General features: G+C 47.7%; 1 pseudogene; it reads left to right on the top strand.

The window, feature by feature from the left end:
- The first annotated feature begins 15,499 nt into the window (after positions 1–15,499).
- LOC119283370 overlaps positions 15,500–21,815 on the top strand; it is an 8,293-nt pseudogene continuing 1,977 nt past the window's right edge.

Raw genomic sequence — 21,815 nt, 5'->3', positions numbered from 1 at the left:
CGTGGATCAACTTGTGTGTCTAGGGGTGCCCCCTGCCCTCGTATATAAAGGAGCAGGGGGAGGTGTGGCCGGCCAGGAGGAGGGCGCGCCAGGAGGAGTCCTACTCCCACCGGGAGTAGGATTCCCCCCTTTCCTAGTTGGAATAGGATTCGGGAGGGGAAAAGAGGAGAGAGAGAAGGAAGGGGGGGCGCCGCCCCCTCTCCTTGTCCTATTCGGACTAGGGGGAGGGGCGCGCGGCCCAGCCCTGGCCACCTCTCCTCTCTTCCACTAAAGCCCACTAAGGCCCATATACCTCCCGGGGGGTTCCGGTAACCTCCCGGTACTCCGGTAAAATCCCGATTTCACCCGGAACACTTCCGATATCCAAATATAGACTTTCAATATATCAATCTTTATGTCTCGACCATTTTGAGACTCCTCATCATGTCCGTGATCACATCCGGGACCCAGACAATCTGAGCACATGCTCACTAGTTGAGCGATTCTCCTCCATCTTTTAGCTATAGAACTTGTTGGAGACTTCATATCTCTCAACTCGGGTATTTGCTTGAAATATTAACTTCAACTCCTGGAACATCTCATATGGTCCATGACGTTCAAAATGTATTTGAAGTCTCGATTCTAAGCCGTTTAAGCATGGTGCACTAAACTATCAAGTAGTCATCATATTGAGCTAGCCAAATGTTCATAACGTCTGCATCTGCTCCTGCAATAGGTCTGTCACCTAGCGGTGCATCAAGGACATAATTCTTCTGTGCAGCAATGAGGATAAACCTTAGATCACGGATCCAATCCGCATCATTGCTACTAACATCTTTCAACACAATTTTCTCTAGGAACATATCAAAAAATAAAACAGGGGAACTAAACGCGAGCTATTGATCTACAACATAGATATGCTAATACTACCAGGACTAAGTTCATGATAAATTAAAGTTCAATTAATCATATTACTTAAGAACTCCAACTTAGACAGACATCCCTCTAATCCTCTAAGTGATCACGTGATCCAAATCAACTAAAGCATGTCCGATCATCACGTGAGATGAAGTAGTTTCATTGGTGAACATCACTATGTTGATCAGATCTACTATATGATTCATGCTCGACCTTTCGGTCTCCGTGTTCCGAGGCCATATCTGTATATGCTTGGCTCGTCAAGTATAACCTGAGTATTCTGCGTGTGCAACTGTTTTGCACCCGTTGTATTTGAACGTAGAGCCTATCACACCCGATCATCATGTGGTGTCTCAGCACGAAGAACTTTCGCAACGGTGCATACTCAGGGAGAACACTTCTTGATAATTAGTGAGAGATCATCTTAAAATGCTACCGTCAATCAAATCAAGATAAGATGCATAAAAGATAAACATCACATGCAATCAATATAAGTGATATGATATGGCCATCATCATCTTGTGCTTGTGATCTCCATCTTCGAAGCACCGTCGTGATCACCATCGTCACCAGCGTGACACCTTGATCACCATCGTAGCATCGTTGTCGTCTCGCCAATATTATGCTTCCACGACTATCGGTACCGCTTAGTGATAAAGTAAAGCATTACAGCGCAATTGCATTGCATACAATAAAGCGACAACCATATGGCTCCTGCCAGTTGCCGATAACTTGGTTACAAAACATGATCATATCATACAATAAAATTTAGCATCATGTCTTGACCATATCACATCACAACATGCCCTGCAAAAACAAGTTAGACGTCCTCTACTTTGTTGTTGCAAGTTTTACGTGGCTGCTACGGGCTTAAGTAAGAACCAATCTTACCTACGCATCAAAACCACAACGATAGTTTGTCAAGTTGGTGCTGTTTTAACCTTCGCAAGGACCGGGCGTAGCCACACTCGGTTCAACTAAAGTTGGAGAAACTGTCACCCGCTAGCCACCTTTGTGCAAAGCACGTCGGGAGAACCGGTCTCGCGTAAGCGTACGCGTAATGTCGGTCCGGGCCGCTTCGTCCAACAATACCGCCGAACCAAAGTATGACATGTTGGTAAGCAGTATGACTTATATCGCCCACAACTCACTTGTGTTCTACTCGTGCATATAACATCAACACATAAAACCTGGCTCTGATACCACTGTTGGGGAACGTAGTAATTTCAAAAAAATCCTACGCACACGCAAGATCATGGTGATGCATAGCAATGAGAGGGGAGAGTGTAATCTACGTACCCTTGTAGACCGACAGCGGAAGCGTTAGTACAACACGGTTGATGTAGTCGTACGTCTTCACGGCCCGACCGGTCAAGCACCGAAACTACGGCACCTCCGAGTTCTAGCACACGTTCAGCTCGATGACGATCCCCGGACTCCGATCCAGCAAAGTGTCGGGGAAGAGTTCGTCAGCACGACGGCGTGGTGACGATCTTGATGTACTACCGTCGCAGGGCTTCGCCTAAGCACCGCTACAATATTATTGAGGATTATGGTGGAAGGGGCACCGCACACGGCTAAGAATTTGATCACGTGGATCAACTTGTGTGTCTAGGGGTGCCCCCTGCCCCCGTATATAAAGGAGCAGGGGGAGGTGTGGCCGGCCAGGAGGAGGGCGCGCCAGGAGGAGTCCTACTCCCACCGGGAGTAGGATTCCCCCCTTTCCTAGTTGGAATAGGATTCGGGAGGGGAAAAGAGGAGAGAGAGAAGGAAGGGGGGCGTCGCCCCCCTCTCCTTGTCCTATTCGGACTAGAGGGGAGGGGCGCGCGGCCCAGCCCTGGCCACCTCTCCTCTCTTCCACTAAAGCCCACTAAGGCCCATATACCTCCCGGGGGGTTCCGGTAACCTCCCGGTACTCCGGTAAAATCCCGATTTCACCCCGAACACTTCCATATCCAAATATAGGCTTCCAATATATCAATCTTTATGTATCGACCATTTCGAGACTCCTCGTCATGTCCGTGATCACATCCGGGACTCTGAACAAACTTCGGTACATCAAAATGCATAAACTCATAATATAACTGTCATCAAAACCTTAAGCGTGCGGACCCTACGGGTTCGAGAACAATGTAGACATGACCGAGACACATCTCCGGTCAATAACCAATAGCGGAACCTGGATGTTCATATTGGCTCCCACATATTCTACGAAGATCTTTATCGGTCAGACCGCATAACAACATACGTTGTTCCCTTTGTCATCGGTATGTTACTTGCCTGAGATTCGATCGTTGGTATCTCAACACATAGTTCAATCTCGTTACCGGCAAGTCTCTTTACTCGTTTCGTAATACATCATCTCTCAACTAACTCATTAGTTGCAATGCTTGCAAGGCTTATGTGATGTGCATTACCGAGAGGGCCCAGAGATACCTCTCCGACAATCGGAGTGACAAATCCTAATCTCGAAATACGCCAACCCAACATGTACCTTTGGAGACACCTGTAGAGCTCCTTTATAATCATCGAGTTACGTTGTGACGTTTGGTAGCACACAAAGTGTTCCTCCGGCAAACGGGAGTTGCATAATCTCATAGTCATAGGAACATGTATAAGTCATGAAGAAAGCAATAGCAACATACTAAATGATCGGGTGCTAAGCTAATGGAATGGGTCATGTCAATCACATCATTCTTCTAATGATGTGATCCCGTTAATCAAATAACAACTCTTTTGTTCATGGTTAGGAAACATAACCATCTTCGATTAACGAGCTAGTCAAGTAGAGGCATACTAGTGACACTCTGTTTGTCTATTTATTCACACATGTATTATGTTTCCGGTTAATACAATTCTAGCATGAATAATAAACATTTATCATGATATAAGGAAATAAATAATAACTTTATTATTGCCTCTAGGGCATATTTCCTTCTGTCTCCCACTTGCACTAGAGTCAATAATCTAGTTCACATCGCCATGTGATTCAACACTAATAGTTCACATCACCATGTGATTAACACCCATAGTTCACATTGTCATGTGACCTATACCCAAAGGGTTTACTAGAGTCAGTAATCTAGTTCACATCGTTTATGTGATTAACACCCAAAGAGTACTAAGGTGTGATCATGTTTTGCTTGTGAGATAATTTTAGTCAACGGGTCTGTCACATACAGATCCGTAAGTATTTTGCGAATTCTATGTCTACAATGCTCTCCACGGAGCTACTCTAGCTAATTGCTCCCACTTTCAATATGTATCTAGATCGAGACTTAGAGTCATCCAGATCTGTGTCAAAACTTGCATCGACGTAACTTTTTACGACGAACCTTTTTGTCACCTCCATAATTGAGAAATATGTCCTTATTCCACTAAGGATAATTTTGACCGCTGTCCTGTGATCTACTCTTAGATCATTATTGTACTCCCTTTCTTAACACAGTGTTGGGTATACAATAGATCTGGTACACAGCATGGCATACTTTATAGAACCTATGGCTGAGGCATAGGGAATGACTTTCATTCTCTTTCTATCTTCTGCCGTGGTCGGGCTTTGAGTCTTACTCAATTTCACACCTTGTAACACAGCCAAGAACTCTTTCTTTGACCATTCCAATTTTTGAACTACTTCAAAATATTGTCAAGGTATGTACTCATTGAAAAAAACTTATCAAGCGTCTTGATCTATCTCTATAGATCTTGATGCTTAATATGTAAGCAGCTTCACCGAGGTCTTTCTTTGGAAAACTTCTTTCAAAACACTCCTTTATGCTTTGCAGAATAATTCTACATTATTTCCGATCAACAATATGTCATTCACATATACTTATCAGAAATGTTGTAGTGCTCCCACTCACTTTCTTGTAAATACAGGCTTCACCGCAAGTCTGTATAAAACTATATGCTTTGATCATCTCATCAAAGCGCATATTCCAACTCCGAGATGCTTGCACCAGTCCATAGATGGATCGCTGGAGTTTGCACATTTTGTTAGCACCTTTAGGATTGACAAAACCTTCTGGTTGTATCATATACAACTCTTCTTTAATAAATCCATTAAGGAATGCAGTTTTGTTTATTCATTTGCCGGATTTCATAACGCGGCAATTGCTAACATGATTCGGACAGACTTAAGCATAGATACGAGTGAGAAACTCTCATCGTAGTCAACACCTTGAACTTGTCGAAAACCTTTTGTGACAATTCTAGCTTTGTAGATAGTAACTCTACTATCAACGTCCGTCTTCCTCTTGAAGATCCATTTAATCTCAATGGCTCGCCGATCATTGGGCAAGTCAATCAAAGTCCATACTTTGCTCTCATACATGGATCTCATCTCAGATTTCATGGCCTCAAGCCATTTCGCAGAATCTGGGCTCATCATCGCTTCCTCATAGTTCATAGGCTCGTCATGGTCAAGTAACATGACCTCCAGAACTGGATTACCGTACCACTCTGGTGCGGATCTCACTCTGCTTTTTCCTACGAGGTTCGGTAGTAACTTGATCTGAAGTTACATGATCATCATCATTAGCTTCCTCACTAATCGGTCTAGTAGTCACAGGAACAGATTTCTGTGATGAACTACTTTCCAATAAGGGAGCAGGTACAGCTACCTCATCAAGTTCTACTTTCCTCCCACTCACTTCTTTCGAGAGAAATTCCTTCTCTAGAAAGGATCCATTTAAAGCAACGAATATCTTGCCTTCGGATCTGTGATAGAAGTATCCTATGAAGACGCACTTCTCCGATTTGGGTTTGAGCTTATCAGGTTGAAACTTTTTCACATAAGCATTGCAACCTCAAACTTTAAGAAACAACAACTTAGGTTTCTTGCCAAACCATAGTTCATACGGTGTCGTTTCAACGGATTTAGATGGTGCCCTATTTAACGTGAATGCAGCTATCTCTAATGCATAACCCCAAAACGATAGTGGAAGATCGGTAAGAGACATCATAGATCGCACCATATCTAATAAAGTATGGTTATGACATTCGGACACACCATTACATTGTGGTGTTCCAGGTGGCGTGAGTAGTGAAACTATTTCACATTGTTTTTAACTGAAGGCCAAACTCGTAACTCAAATACTCTTCTCTACGATCAGATCGTAGAAACTTTATTTTCTTGTTACGATGATTTTTCACTTCACTCTGAAATTCTTTGAACTTTTCAAATGTTTCAGACTTATGTTTCATCAAGTAGATATACTCATATCTGCTCAAATCATCTGTGAAGATCAGAAAATAATGATACTTGTCGCGAGCCTCAATATTCATCGGACCACATACATCAGTATGTATGTTTTCCAACAAATCTGTTGCTCGCTCCATTGTTCCGAAGAACAGAGTCTTAGTCATCTTGCCCATGAGGCATGGTTCGCAAGCATCAACTGATTCATAATCAAGTGATTCCAAAAGCCCATCAGCATGGAGTTTCTTCATGCACTTTACACCAATATGACCTAAACGGTAGTGCCACAAATAAGTTGCACTATCATTATTAACTTTGCATCTTTTGGTTTCAATATTATGATTATGTGTATCACTACGATCGAGATCTAATGAACTATTTTCATTGGGTGTGTAACCATATAAGGTTTTATTCATGTAAACAGAACAACAATTTATTCTCTTACTTAAATGAATAACCGTATTACAATAAACATGATCAAATCATATTCATGCTCAACGCAAACACCAAATAACACTTATTTAGGTTCAACACTAATCCCGAAATTATACGGAGTGTGCGATGATGATCATATCAATCTTGGAACCACTTCCAACACACATCGTCACTTCACCCTTAACTAGTCTCTGTTTATTCTGCAACTCCCATTTCGAGTTACTAATCTTAGCAACTGAACTAGTATCAAATACTGAGGGGTTGCTATAAACACTAGTAAAGTACACATCAATAACATGTATATCAAATATACTTATGTTCACTTTGCCATCCTTCTTATCCGCCAATCACTTGGGGTAGTTCCGCTTCCAGTGACCAGTCCCTTTGCAGTAGAAGCACTTAGTCTTAGGCTTAGGACCAGACTTGGGCTTCTTCACTTGAGCAGCAACTAGCTTGTTGTTCTTCTTGAAGTTCCCCTTCTTCCCTCTGCCCTTTTCTTGAAACTAGTGGTCTTGTCTACCATCAACACTTAATGTTTTTCTTGATTTCTACCTTCGTCAATTTCAGCATTACGAAGAGCTTGGGAATCGTTTTCGTTATCCCTTGCATATTATAGTTCATCACGAAGTTCTACTAACTTGGTGATGGTGACTAGAGAATTCTGTCAATCACTATCTTATCTGGAAGATTAACTCCCACTTGATTCAAGCGATTGTAGTACCCAGACAATCTGAGCACATGCTCACTAGTTGAGCGATTCTCCTCCATCTTTTAGCTATAGAACTTGTTGGAGACTTCATATCTCTCAACTCGGGTATTTGCTTGAAATATTAACTTCAACTCCTGGAACATCTCATATGGTCCATGACGTTCAAAATGTATTTGAAGTCTCGATTCTAAGCCGTTTAAGCATGGTGCACTAAACTATCAAGTAGTCATCATATTGAGCTAGCCAAATGTTCATAACGTCTGCATCTGCTCCTGCAATAGGTCTGTCACCTAGCGGTGCATCAAGGACATAATTCTTCTGTGCAGCAATGAGGATAAACCTTAGATCACGGATCCAATCCGCATCATTGCTACTAACATCTTTCAACACAATTTTCTCTAGGAACATATCAAAAAATAAAACAGGGGAACTAAACGCGAGCTATTGATCTACAACATAGATATGCTAATACTACCAGGACTAAGTTCATGATAAATTAAAGTTCAATTAATCATATTACTTAAGAACTCCAACTTAGACAGACATCCCTCTAATCCTCTAAGTGATCACGTGATCCAAATCAACTAAAGCATGTCCGATCATCACGTGAGATGAAGTAGTTTCATTGGTGAACATCACTATGTTGATCAGATCTACTATATGATTCATGCTCGACCTTTCGGTCTCCGTGTTCCGAGGCCATATCTGTATATGCTTGGCTCGTCAAGTATAACCTGAGTATTCTGCGTGTGCAACTGTTTTGCACCCGTTGTATTTGAACGTAGAGCCTATCACACCCGATCATCATGTGGTGTCTCAGCACGAAGAACTTTCGCAACGGTGCATACTCAGGGAGAACACTTCTTGATAATTAGTGAGAGATCATCTTAAAATGCTACCGTCAATCAAATCAAGATAAGATGCATAAAAGATAAACATCACATGCAATCAATATAAGTGATATGATATGGCCATCATCATCTTGTGCTTGTGATCTCCATCTTCGAAGCACCGTCGTGATCACCATCGTCACCAGCGTGACACCTTGATCACCATCGTAGCATCGTTGTCGTCTCGCCAATATTATGCTTCCACGACTATCGGTACCGCTTAGTGATAAAGTAAAGCATTACAGCGCAATTGCATTGCATACAATAAAGCGACAACCATATGGCTCCTGCCAGTTGCCGATAACTTGGTTACAAAACATGATCATATCATACAATAAAATTTAGCATCATGTCTTGACCATATCACATCACAACATGCCCTGCAAAAACAAGTTAGACGTCCTCTACTTTGTTGTTGCAAGTTTTACGTGGCTGCTACGGGCTTAAGTAAGAACCAATCTTACCTACGCATCAAAACCACAACGATAGTTTGTCAAGTTGGTGCTGTTTTAACCTTCGCAAGGACCGGGCGTAGCCACACTCGGTTCAACTAAAGTTGGAGAAACTGTCACCCGCTAGCCACCTTTGTGCAAAGCACGTCGGGAGAACCGGTCTCGCGTAAGCGTACGCGTAATGTCGGTCCGGGCCGCTTCGTCCAACAATACCGCCGAACCAAAGTATGACATGTTGGTAAGCAGTATGACTTATATCGCCCACAACTCACTTGTGTTCTACTCGTGCATATAACATCAACACATAAAACCTGGCTCTGATACCACTGTTGGGGAACGTAGTAATTTCAAAAAAATCCTACGCACACGCAAGATCATGGTGATGCATAGCAATGAGAGGGGAGAGTGTGATCTACGTACCCTTGTAGACCGACAGCGGAAGCGTTAGTACAACACGGTTGATGTAGTCGTACGTCTTCACGGCCCGACCGGTCAAGCACCGAAACTACGGCACCTCCGAGTTCTAGCACACGTTCAGCTCGATGACGATCCCCGGACTCCGATCCAACAAAGTGTCGGGGAAGAGTTCCGTTAGCACGACGGCGTGGTGACGATCTTGATGTACTACCGTCGCAGGGCTTCGCCTAAGCACCGCTACAATATTATTGAGGATTATGGTGGAAGGGGCACCGCACACGGCTAAGAATTTGATCACGTGGATCAACTTGTGTGTCTAGGGGTGCCCCCTGCCCCCGTATATAAAGGAGCAGGGGGAGGTGTGGCCGGCCAGGAGGAGGGCGCGCCAGGAGGAGTCCTACTCCCACCGGGAGTAGGATTCCCCCCTTTCCTAGTTGGAATAGGATTCGGGAGGGGAAAAGAGGAGAGAGAGAAGGAAGGGGGGGCGTCGCCCCCCTCTCCTTGTCCTATTCGGACTAGAGGGGAGGGGCGCGCGGCCCAGCCCTGGCCACCTCTCCTCTCTTCCACTAAAGCCCACTAAGGCCCATATACCTCCCGGGGGGTTCCGGTAACCTCCCGGTACTCCGGTAAAATCCCGATTTCACCCCGAACACTTCCATATCCAAATATAGGCTTCCAATATATCAATCTTTATGTATCGACCATTTCGAGACTCCTCGTCATGTCCGTGATCACATCCGGGACTCTGAACAAACTTCGGTACATCAAAATGCATAAACTCATAATATAACTGTCATCAAAACCTTAAGCGTGCGGACCCTACGGGTTCGAGAACAATGTAGACATGACCGAGACACATCTCCGGTCAATAACCAATAGCGGAACCTGGATGTTCATATTGGCTCCCACATATTCTACGAAGATCTTTATCGGTCAGACCGCATAACAACATACGTTGTTCCCTTTGTCATCGGTATGTTACTTGCCTGAGATTCGATCGTCGGTATCTCAACACATAGTTCAATCTCGTTACCGGCAAGTCTCTTTACTCGTTTCGTAATACATCATCTCTCAACTAACTCATTAGTTGCAATGCTTGCAAGGCTTATGTGATGTGCATTACCGAGAGGGCCCAGAGATACCTCTCCGACAATCGGAGTGACAAATCCTAATCTCGAAATACGCCAACCCAACATGTACCTTTGGAGACACCTGTAGAGCTCCTTTATAATCATCGAGTTACGTTGTGACGTTTGGTAGCACACAAAGTGTTCCTCCGGCAAACGGGAGTTGCATAATCTCATAGTCATAGGAACATGTATAAGTCATGAAGAAAGCAATAGCAACATACTAAATGATCGGGTGCTAAGCTAATGGAATGGGTCATGTCAATCACATCATTCTTCTAATGATGTGATCCCGTTAATCAAATAACAACTCTTTTGTTCATGGTTAGGAAACATAACCATCTTCGATTAACGAGCTAGTCAAGTAGAGGCATACTAGTGACACTCTGTTTGTCTATTTATTCACACATGTATTATGTTTCCGGTTAATACAATTCTAGCATGAATAATAAACATTTATCATGATATAAGGAAATATATAATAACTTTATTATTGCCTCTAGGGCATATTTCCTTCAGAGGTGACATTGGAGTATCTAGGTGACATTAGGGTTTTGGTTGATTTGTGTCTTAAGGTGTTATTCTAGTACGAACTCTAGGGCCGTTTGTGACACTTATAGGAATAGCCCAACGGATTGATTGGAAAAAATAACTTTGAGGTGGTTTCGTACCCTACCATAATCTCTTCGTTTGTTCCCCGCTATTAGTGACTTTGGAGTGACTCTTTGTTGCATGTTGAGGGATAGTTATGTGATCCAATTATGTTATTATTGTTGAGAGAACTTGCAGTAGTGAAAGTATGAACCCTAGGCCTTATTTCAACGCATTGCAATACCGTTTACGCTCACTTTTATCATTAGTTACCTTGCCATTTTTATATTTTCATATTACAAAAACCTATACCTACTATCCATATACCACTTGTATCACCATCTCTTCACCGAACTAGTGCACCTATAAAATTTACCATTGTATTGGGTGTGTTGGGGACACAAGAGACTCTTTGTTATTTGGTTGCAGGGTTGCTTGAGAGAGACCATCTTCATCCTACGCCTCCTACGGATTGATAAACCTTAGGTCATCCACTTGAGGGAAATTTGCTACTATTCTACAAACCTCTGCACTTGAAGGCCCAACAACATCTACAAGAAGAAGATTTTGTGGTAGACATCAGCAACCCGCCTTGAGGTAGGACCTCGTGAGTCCCGCGCTGGCTCACGAGTGCCCAGATACACCTCGCAGCCCTGTCGTGCAAGCCACGTGTTAGGGCGGGGCTGTACACGCCCCGGGGGCTCCTCCCGGAGGGGCCCCCCATCCCACGCCCAAGTGGAAGCACCATGCTCCATGCTGGCTGATGACGCTGCCGAGGAGCGGCTATGCCTGTGCACAAGCGGAAGCACTATGCTCTACGCTGGTGATAAACAACTGAGGGCGGCCCCACGGTCGTACCAACCTCAGGGAGCCCAGAGCTCAGCGCCCAGCCTCGCCACAATGCCTCCCCTTGGGAGAGCCACATGAGGGGGCTGGGCACGGGGGCTGCGCTCGGGTCACGCCCAAGTGCACGCCACCCAACCAGGTCCCTCGGACCTGGGCGTCGCGCGCCCCTCCTGAGGCCTCGGCAAGGGCAGGTATGGAAATTGTTTGCACGTCAAGGGGGACTCCTGAGCATCGCGACTTAGGAGCCTAACTGGTCACGTAGCCCCTCACTCCTTGGTCCGTCCTGGTCTCTGGTCGGCCCAATGGCGGTTGAGGTATGCGCGGGGCCGGGCTCTGCCGACGTAGAACATTAATCTATCCTCACTAACTCTCCCTATATGTTGTTTGCGCGTCAAGGGGGACTCCTGAGCATCGCGACTCAGGAGCCTAACTGGTCACGTAGCCCCTCACTCCTTGGGTCGTCCTGGTCTCCGGTCGGCCCAATGGCGGTTGAGGTATGCACGGGATCGGGCTCTGCCGACGCAGAACAAAGCAAATAGGAAGGATAACGCAAAATCTCGAAGCAAATATTACAAGCATATTGTTCTCACAATACCAAATGAAAAGTCTAAACGCCTCCACGAGGCCTGATATATGTTGCAGGAACGAAACGGGAAGAATAGCGGCAGGCCACCCCTGGATATCGCGATCGCCTGCGGAAGGTGCTCCCCCGTGGGCGACGATGTTCTCACCTTCAGCCGCAGGATCCGCGGCGTCGCCGGACAGAGGATTGGAGACAAAGCCGCGGAACTTCCCCAGCAAAGCCTCCACTTGACCTTGAACAGCTGCGGCGCCGGCGTCGCAGTGATCTTCAGCCACAGGCTGCAGTAGCTCGTCAAGGCAGGCATTGGGGGAGCGGAGGTACAGATGGCTGAGGACGCGAGTCAGTGCGGCTGAAGACAGGACGCGAGCTTCTGCCTCCGCCATGGGATCGAGACCCTCGACGACCTCCTCAAGCACCTTCACCATGAGAGGAAGTAGCTAGGCGGGGCCATCCTCGTTGGTGTCTAGCGGCTTCTCCAGGCCATGCTCGTAGAGCGTCCTCAGCGCCTTGTGAGATCTCTTCTCAAGATCAGCGAAGGCCACACGGTCTTCGGCCAGGACTCGTGCCTTGGCATCAAGATCAGCCTCCCTCGTCCCCGTGTTCTGCTCCAACTCTTCCAACCGAGTGCGCTCGGCGGCCTGCTTCTTCCCCAACTCCACCAGCTCATCCTGGATCAGCGCCGCACGAACTGTCAGGTCGGAGTGAAGCCAGCCATCTCTAGACGCCCGGCCACCAGGCGCGGGTCCGCGCTCAGGAGATCCGCCTGCAGCCGGGTCATCTCCGAAAGGGCTCGCTCCAAGACAGCAGCAGGAGCAGAGGAACCAGGGAGTGGAGGTGCTGTGGAGGGAGGAAGCGACACCATCACCAGGGCTCGGGAGACCGCGGGTTCCGGAGCAACTGTGATCTCGCCAGCCACGCCAAGCGCCGGTGCCTCCGGAGCCAGCGGGACCACGGACTACCAGCGACGACCTACCCTTCTCGGGATGAGGGGTTGCACCCTCTCCCCTTGGTAGGTGTCGTCTTCGGCATCATCAGGAAGGGCGCAGAGAATCTCGGACTTGCTCAGAGGGGAAGTCTCCCCCACCTCTTCCGGGGTCTTCCCCGAGTCCGCCTCCTCTTCCCCCTCTCCGCGGGACTCGCCAGAAGACACCTCCACCGGTTTCTGCGCCATAGGAGCTCCCGAAAACACCGGCAGCACCAGCCCGCGCGCATCAAAAGTCGGCCTGGAGGCGACGAATTCCTCCCGGTCCCTGCGTTGGAACAGGGGAATGAAGGCGCTAGGCGGGTACTCCTGGTTGTCTCCAACTATGAGACGCAGGACGGCGTCCAGTTCGTCGTCAGGCAGGTCCCTCGACCTCAGGCGGGCCTTGTTTTCCCCTCCTTCAAGCTCATAGAAGGGGCGCGCGCGCGCCTGGAGTGGGGCAACCCGCAACGTCAAGAACTCCCTCGGGAGCATCGCTCCTGTTATCTTGGCTGCCCTCGCATTGCCCGGCTTCAGGTCAGTCATCATCTGTCCCAACATTGACGATGCCCGCTCGTCGACAAGCTCCGCCCTGGCCACTCCTTGCCCTGCCGGGGCGCCTCCGTCGGCAACGTCAGGCGCGGATGGGCGAGTTGGGCATCCATCATGACCCATTTGGATCAAATATTGTCGACCCTCTTCCCGGTGCTCGAGATTGAGTTGGCCTTGCCGGACGCAACGAAGTTGGCGCATCCGGAGATGTGACCCTCGCTGACATGGAGGAAGAAGAAATGGCGCAGCAGCGCCACGGACGGCATGACGCCTAGGTACGCCTCACAATAGTAGGCAAAGATGGACAGGAGGAGGACAGAGTTGGGATGGAGATGCAACGCTTGCAGCCCATAGTGGTCAAGGACTTCATAAAAGAAATCAGAGAAGGGAGGAACCAACCCGACGGCGACGCTGCTCGAAAAGAAGGGGAATAAGGTGCTCCCCTCAGGCTCCGGCTCGTCGGAGGCAAGCCGGAGCTCCGTCTTTCCCCACTCGTTGCTCTCTCCCGCCGTCAGCAGGCGCATGAAGGCAAGGCTCTTCTTCTCCGTGACAGTGGGCGCCTCAAGAGCGGGCTCGTACGAAGCCAGAGCCGAGGAAGTCTTGACCTTGCGCGGCACCATGGGCGGCTGATGCAGAGCAAGGCCGGAGCAGATCTGTAGGTAGCGGCGGCGAAGAGCGAGAAAGGGGATCTGGAGCGACGAGAGGGAGAAGCAATGAAGGCAAACACTGCCTACGCCAGCCTTTTGTCAAGTCAAGCAGTTGTCGATGCAACGTGGGGAAGCAGAGACGCCCACGTCAAATCATCCACCACGCGTCTATCGAGGCCGCATGCTTTTGGGGCCCGCGGTGCTCCGAACTTGGCCCTTGGCTTCGCCGCAAAGCCAAGCCCGAGCGCACCTTGGGCCCGGGGGTTACTGTCGGTGTTCTGGGAACGGGGGTCTCCAGACTTGCCTGCCTGCGGCCCGCGGCGTGGTTGAGCCTGCATCCAAGACCCTCGCGAGGGTCCAAGCCTCGCGAGGCGGATGATGCAAGACCTCCTCGGGAGTGGCCTAGTTGGGCAGGCACACGAGGAGCGGAGATATCAAGGCGGGGCAAACCTCACGAGACCCTCATGACGTGAGCCATGACGCACGACAGCAGGCGGGCGCCAGCGCGCGTAGCGTCCTTATTTCCTCTTTGGTGCTAAGGAGGCCAGCACATGCGAAGAGTACCGAGGCATCAGGCAAAGGTTGCCATATTGGTGCAACGAGACCAAGACCAGAAGGACGGCAAGACGGAGGTCGTCGTGGAGCCCAAGACGGCGTCACCACAAAGCTTTTCGCACGCGAAGACCACTTTTATCAGGATAGCTTGTACTAGTTGTCCCCCTTCGAATTAGCCCGCCATTGTTGGCTCCCTTCCCGCTCGATATTTGGGAAGAAGACCAGGGCCAATATAAATAGGACTAGTCATCACCTTAGTGAGAGAGGGATCATTCAGGAGGGATCATTCAGACCATCCACACACGCAACCTCACCGAGTTTAAGAACACCTCAACCTCAGGAGGCTGTTCTTCCCTTGTAATGTTCATCATCAGCCCTAGAGGCAATCCACCACCATCACACTGGAGTAGGGTATTACACCACAACGGTGGTCCAAACCAGTATAAATCTTGTGTCTTTCTGTGTTGCGAATTCGTCGAGTTCGTCCGCAAGATCTTAGCAAGCTAGGGCATGGATTGATAGAAGGGAAATACTTCGCGCGCTCCCCAGTATTCGAACCTTAAGGGTTTGCCAAAATCCCACATCCGACACCGACCCTCAGTCGGGGGCGTATCGCGATTGCCAAATCAAATCCGCGATGGAAGAATCTGCGCCGGTTTCGCGTATGCGGGAGCTTGAACCGTTCACGGCGCCGTCGTTCGAGGAGTAGGGACGACTGCAGGGCCACCTGCGCGAGCACGATCGCCTCCGGAGGCGACGGAACAGGAAGTGTCCGCCTTCACCTTCGCGTTCGTGGGACGATTTCGGGCCCACAGAAGGGTATGTATGTCCCGCCCGCCTCAACAAGTTTTTTTTTTGTAGATCAACGAGACAGGTTTATATTAGGTCACTGCTAGCTGTGGAGGCCTTCCTACATTAACCCCCTAAAGTTACTACTGATTGACCTAAATTAAAGACGGCAGCAATTTGGGTGCGATGCTAAAATTGATCATGCGATGTCGTGGGCTTGCGCATAGCAAAGGTAGATCTATTTAGAGCTAACGGAAGGTATCTCTGTTGAACTGAAGAGCTGCGGACTCTTCAGCATGAACGACAGCTTATGAGTCCTTGACGATCGATGGAAATAAAACCGATAGAAACTTTAGACACAAGCCTTGTGAATTTTTCTTGTCATTCACTAATCGAGGAAGTCCTAAGGGATACAGTTAAAGATGCTGTACATAACATGCTAATGCGACCAAGTGAGTCACATCTAATCAGGCAATCACTGTTATGAAAAATAATCTTTTTGGTGAATCTCCATGGTAAATAGACCATCAAAGATCAAAATTCATTTAGCAATTTGCAGTTAACTTAATTTCTGTAAATGACAGTGCAAAGGTTGCCAAGTTGTTCTAAAAATGCTAAATAAATTTGCTAACAATAACTGCAAATGCAGACTAGTCAATCGTCAACATCTACTACAAAATTTAATTAAATTCAGTCTATGTAAGACCGAAGAAATTGAGATAACACACTGTTCAAAAATTCAGGCAGGACAGTATCATAATTTTCAGTGTTTAAAAATCCAGTTACGGTTCAATGTTCAATGTTTAGAGTTTACAAACTGTCGCTATGAGCCTATGACGACTGTCATTTATAGATGTTCAAAAATTCAGATAAGTGGTACTACCTCTCTCTTAGTTTATAGGGCGTGCGCGTATCCCTAGGTCGTCAATTTGACCAAACTAATACAATTCATATATTATAAAAAAATATACCAACATAAACTTCGGAGTTTCTACTTTCAAAAGATATAATTTTTGCGTTATATAGTTTATATTAGGATGATAAAATTGACAAACTAGGTATACATGCAGGACTTATAAACCGAAACGAAGGTAGTAATGATTAAACGACTGCATGCAGTTCTCTTCATTATTTGCATCGGCACCAGGTAATCAACCGTCTACAAATTCAGACAAGTTACTCCAGCTGCATTTGATGATGCAGAAGGCGTGACACCGCCATCATGCGCCACGCCGGCCACGCTCTCCTCCACTACAACGCAGCTCTCTCATCATTTCATCACAAGTTCACAACCAGCTATCCTTCTGCGTGTGTGCTTCCTTGGTGACATGATGACATTGGCATGTGTAATTTCTGCAGGGCGACGAGTACGACGCCGTGAAGCCTCTGATGGCATCAACGGCGACCTTCAAGGAGCAGCTGTGGGCCCACATCAACTTCTGGGCCCGCAGCCGCAAGAGCAACAGGATCAAGCGCTTCTTCGCCGAGGTGCGCTACAAGCACGGCAATGCCGCCGTTGAAGTGTGCGTCGTCATCGGTAGGCATCGATCGCCGTCTCTCGATTAGCTAGTTGCCTAGTTGGTTTAGTTTCTGATTCTCTAGTGTTTGATGACATGCGTGCACGCAGAGGAGCCGCTTGGCCGGCACAGGAAGAGCTGCGCGTTCTGTCCTGGCAGCTGGGACATTTTGCACCCTGCCGGGGTTCCCGTAAGTTCGTCCCTTTTTTTTTGAGATGGAACACTATATTCCATAGATCACACTGGTCCAGCCAAGATGCTGGCCACACGAACGTGTACATCGTCCGGCAGGTCCTTGGACCACCACTCCTGATCAACTTGGCGGCGAGCGCCATAAGCAGCTAAAGCGTGAGCTAGCTTGTTACATGCCCGTGGGGCAAAATTAAACGAAGCAGAGTTGAAGTTCAGCCTTGCGAACGCACGTATCTCCCTGAAAAGGATGCCTTCAGGTGCCAGGTTTAATCCAGTACCATTCAGGGCGTTAACCAACTGTTAACAGTCCAATTCAACCTCGATGTCTGTCATACCCCAGCTGGACGCCGCCGCAAGTGCCATTGCGCACCCCTCTGCTTCAGCCCGTATCGCTGAAGCCACATGGCTCAAAAATCCTGCACCTGATCCTCGTACATCCCCAGCCTGATCCCGGATCGCGAAGCCACAGCCACCCCTGTCAAGATGTTCCATGAAGGCCCCATCGCAGTTTATTTTAAGTCGGTCGCCCTCGGTCTTTCTCCACTCCTGCACTGCTTGCTGTCCGGCATCAGTATGAGCTTCAGTATGAGATGGCTTGCACAGAGCTAGAGAATCAATAGCCCAATTAGTAATCTCAGCAGACAGGCTCTCCACAGGCACATTCTCCTCCCCAGCATTTGTTTTATTCCTCCAGTTCCACCATTTCCAAAGCAAGCATACAACCAGAACTTTTCTATCTTCCGGCAGTCGCAGCATTTCATGTGCATCCCTGCATTCGCAAAGTCTCTGTCGTAGTGCCTCTAGTTGAAGGGACCGCCATACCTTCTTAACCTGCTTGCATCTTGGAAACAAATGCGCCCCATCCTCGTCTAACCTCTTACAGCATACACACAGGATGTCGCAATCGACACCCCTCCGTTTCATGCTAAGTTTCAAATGTAGGCTGTTGTGTGCTAGTCGCCATATAAACTGCTGAATCTTTGGTTGACAAGGTATGCTCCATATTTCCTTCCATTCCCAGCTGTTTGGTTGTGGATTCACACATTGTGGAAGACATGTATCCCTCCCCGAGACATAAACCTTGTAGGCAGACTTGACAGAGAACATTCCTTTGCTATCATAGTGCCATGCATAGAAATCATCGTGTTCCTCTCGGACCGGAGTAGCAAGTATGATTTTGGCCTCATCCTCTCTAAAAATATCCTTCACAAGCCTTTCATCCCAGCTTTGGGTGTCCGGATCCACCAGCTCGCAGACCCTGGTTAGTAAGCATCCCCCCTCCGTGTTGTTGGGGTTCTCACACCATCCCGAGCGAGCCAAGGGTCGGACCAGATTCTGATCGAAGTACCATAGACCACCCTATATACCAGCCCTTCTTTCAGTAGTGACACCCCCTTGAGAATTCTACGCCATGTGTATGAAATCCCGGCATGAGCTTCAGCTTCCAGAATGGATGACCATGGGAAATATCGAGCTTTCAACACCTGGGCACACAACGAGTCCGGTACTGTGAGCATACGCCAGGCCTGTCTTGCAAGCATGGCCATGTTGAATCCGTATATATCCTGAAACCCCATACCGCCATCCTTTTTTGTTAGCAAATCCCAACTTAGCCAATGTATCGTGTTGCTCTTCTCTTGCTTTGCCCACCAAAAGTGACATATCATGGTGCTTATTTCCTCACACAGCGTCTTGGTTAGATCAAAACAAGACATGGCGAAAGTTGGGATTGCTTGAGCGCAAGCTTTAATCAGGACATCCTTGCCCATCTTTGACAATAACCTTTCCTGCCACCCTTGGATCTTTTGCCAAATTCTCCCCTTTAAATATTCAAAAGTCTGTTTTCTCGCTTGTCCCACATAAACGGGTAGTCCTAAATATTTTTCTGTTCTTGCCTCAGCTCGTATGTGCAATGTATGCAAAACCTCATTTCTTTTCACCTGCCTAGTGTTCTTGCTGAACATTATAGACGACTTCTCATAATTCACAACCTGACCCGAGCACACCTCATATAGTTGTAGCAAATTTTGCAGTGACGTAGCACTCTCACGCGAAGCTTTAATAAGTACTAGTGAGTCATCTGCAAACAATAGATGGTTAAATCTCAGGACTGCATTGCAAATTCGGATCCCACTCAAGGATCCATCCACTTCCGCGGCATTCAACAGAGAGGAGAACCCCTCAGCACAAATCAGGAAGAGATATGGGGAAAGGGGTCCCCCTGCCTCAACCCTCTTTGTGGGATGATTGTGTCAGTGCACTCCCCATTGACTTTGATCTTGTATGAGACTGACTTGACACACAACATGATCCTCTCAATCCACTGATCATTAAACCCCAACTTGTGCATCATCTTCTCAAGAAAGAGCCACTCAATCCGATCATATGCTTTACTCATATCAAGCTTAACCGCAACATGGCCATATTTACCTCCCCTTTTATTCTTCATATAGTGGGTGCACTCGTAGGCTAGTAAGATATTATTCGTGATCATTCTACTAGGAACGAAGGCACTCTGGTTCGGTGATATGATTTCTGAAAGGATTTGCTTCAACCTATTTGCAAGAACCTTTGAGACCAACTTGTAGACAACATTGCAAAGGCTAATCGGTCGAAGATCCTTCATACTCTCTGGGCTTTTAACTTTGGGGATCAGCACCACATACGTCTCATTCCACCCATCTGGCATAGGTCCACCATTCAACACAGCCAGAACCTTGGTCACAACATCGTCTCCAACAATGTCCCAACATCTCTTATAGAAGACCGAAGGCATGCGTCCGGACCAGGCGCTTTCAGATCTCCAATGCCCATCAATGCCTCAAAAACCTCCTCCCGTGCATACTCTCTCTGAAGAAGATCATTCATGGCTGGGGTGACGCGCGGGTGCACACAAGCCAGGAGCTCGTCGTGGCGATTTCCTGCATGGGAGGTAAAGAGCTTTTAAAAATAGTTAGTAACTTCTTCCTTCATCTCTTCCTCCCTCTCTACCACCCCGCCATCCTCCTTCCTAAGCCTCCTAATTCTATTCTTCCTTCTTCTCTCTGAAGCCGCTGCATGGAAAAACTTGGTATTTCGGTCCCCTCCTTTCATCCAATTAACATGTGCCCGTTGTTTCCAATAAGTTTCCAATTGTTCCTCCAAGCGGCTTAGCTTGAACCGCAACATATGCTCTCGCCGGACTTGATCTTCACTTATGTTCTTCCTTCTAACCTCCTCGAGTTCCTTTTTTGTTCGGTGGATACACTTCTCTAGGTCTCCAAGGATGTTTTTTCTCCAGTCAAAAAGCTCCTTCATCACTCCCCTCACTGCGCCCGCCACCTCATTGCCCTCTACACTTCTTTCCCTCCCCCATGTATTCAGCACAATCTCCCAGAACCCCTCCTCCTCGACCCAGCCTGCTTCAAATCTTCGTGAACAAAACTGACCCGGCCCTCTTCTCACAGCTGCTGCCCCTGTTGTATCAATGATTATAGGCCTATGGTCTGAGTGTCGAGGATCACCGTTGTTTACCCGGTAGGCTGTGAACCGTTGGCACCATGATTGGGTAGCCACAGCCCTATCTAATCTCTCCCTTGTGTAATCTTTGGTTGTATGACTATTGTTTCTCCATGTGAAGACATCACCCGTGAACCCGAGATCCCCCAGCTCCAGTGCAGCCTTGAAACGGTCCATATACCTCTGGCTTCTAGGTGCTCCACCCTCCTTCTTCCATCCATGAAGAATTCCGTTGAAGTCCCCCGCGCAGATTCATGGCTTAGCATTTTGGTGTTCCAGATTTCTTAGCAGCCTCCACGTTTTCTCATTCTCATCCATTTTCGATTCCCCATACACTCCAATAAACCGCCACTTAAATCCATCTTCCTCCGTGATTTCAGCATCGATATGGTATTTGGACATGAACCCAATGACTCTTAGATTTATCTACTTCCAGAACAGAGGAGTTAATTGCAGAAAACCACCACATTTGGGGCATCGTTTGCAGAAAACGACGAGGTCACTAATTTTTTGCAAGAAACACCGCACATTTAGTAAACCTTTTGCAAAAAACACTGATCGAGTGATTTAGATTGTTTGATCACTTTCTGACAAGTGGGACCAAATTGTCGGGAGCTGACTTGGCAAAACATTTACATATACACTCTTAGATCTTAAAAATAAAAGCAATCAACCCCCTCCCCCTCCGTCGCGGACAGCAGCTCCTGTGCAGCGTCCACGGCGGGGACTTCGCGGAGGCAGCCGCCGGGATGCCGTCGCCGCGCCTCGGCCGTCTGCCAGGGATGCCCAGTGCCGCTCGACACCCTGGATGGGGGCCAACCTCCATGCGTGTCCCTAGGGTTATCTGTTGTGTTGGAGGAGCTCGCTCCCATGGATGCACGCGCCCAGGTGCCACCGGGGACTCGACGGATGTGACACAGCTGCGAGTTCGTCGGCTGCTCGTGGGCAGGAGCGAGG

The sequence above is a fragment of the Triticum dicoccoides genome, chromosome 4A (assembly GCF_002162155.2).
Source record: "Triticum dicoccoides isolate Atlit2015 ecotype Zavitan chromosome 4A, WEW_v2.0, whole genome shotgun sequence".
NCBI lineage: Eukaryota > Viridiplantae > Streptophyta > Magnoliopsida > Poales > Poaceae > Triticum > Triticum dicoccoides.
Note: the sequence above shows the minus strand (reverse complement) of the source record. Positions and strands in the feature narration are given on the sequence as shown.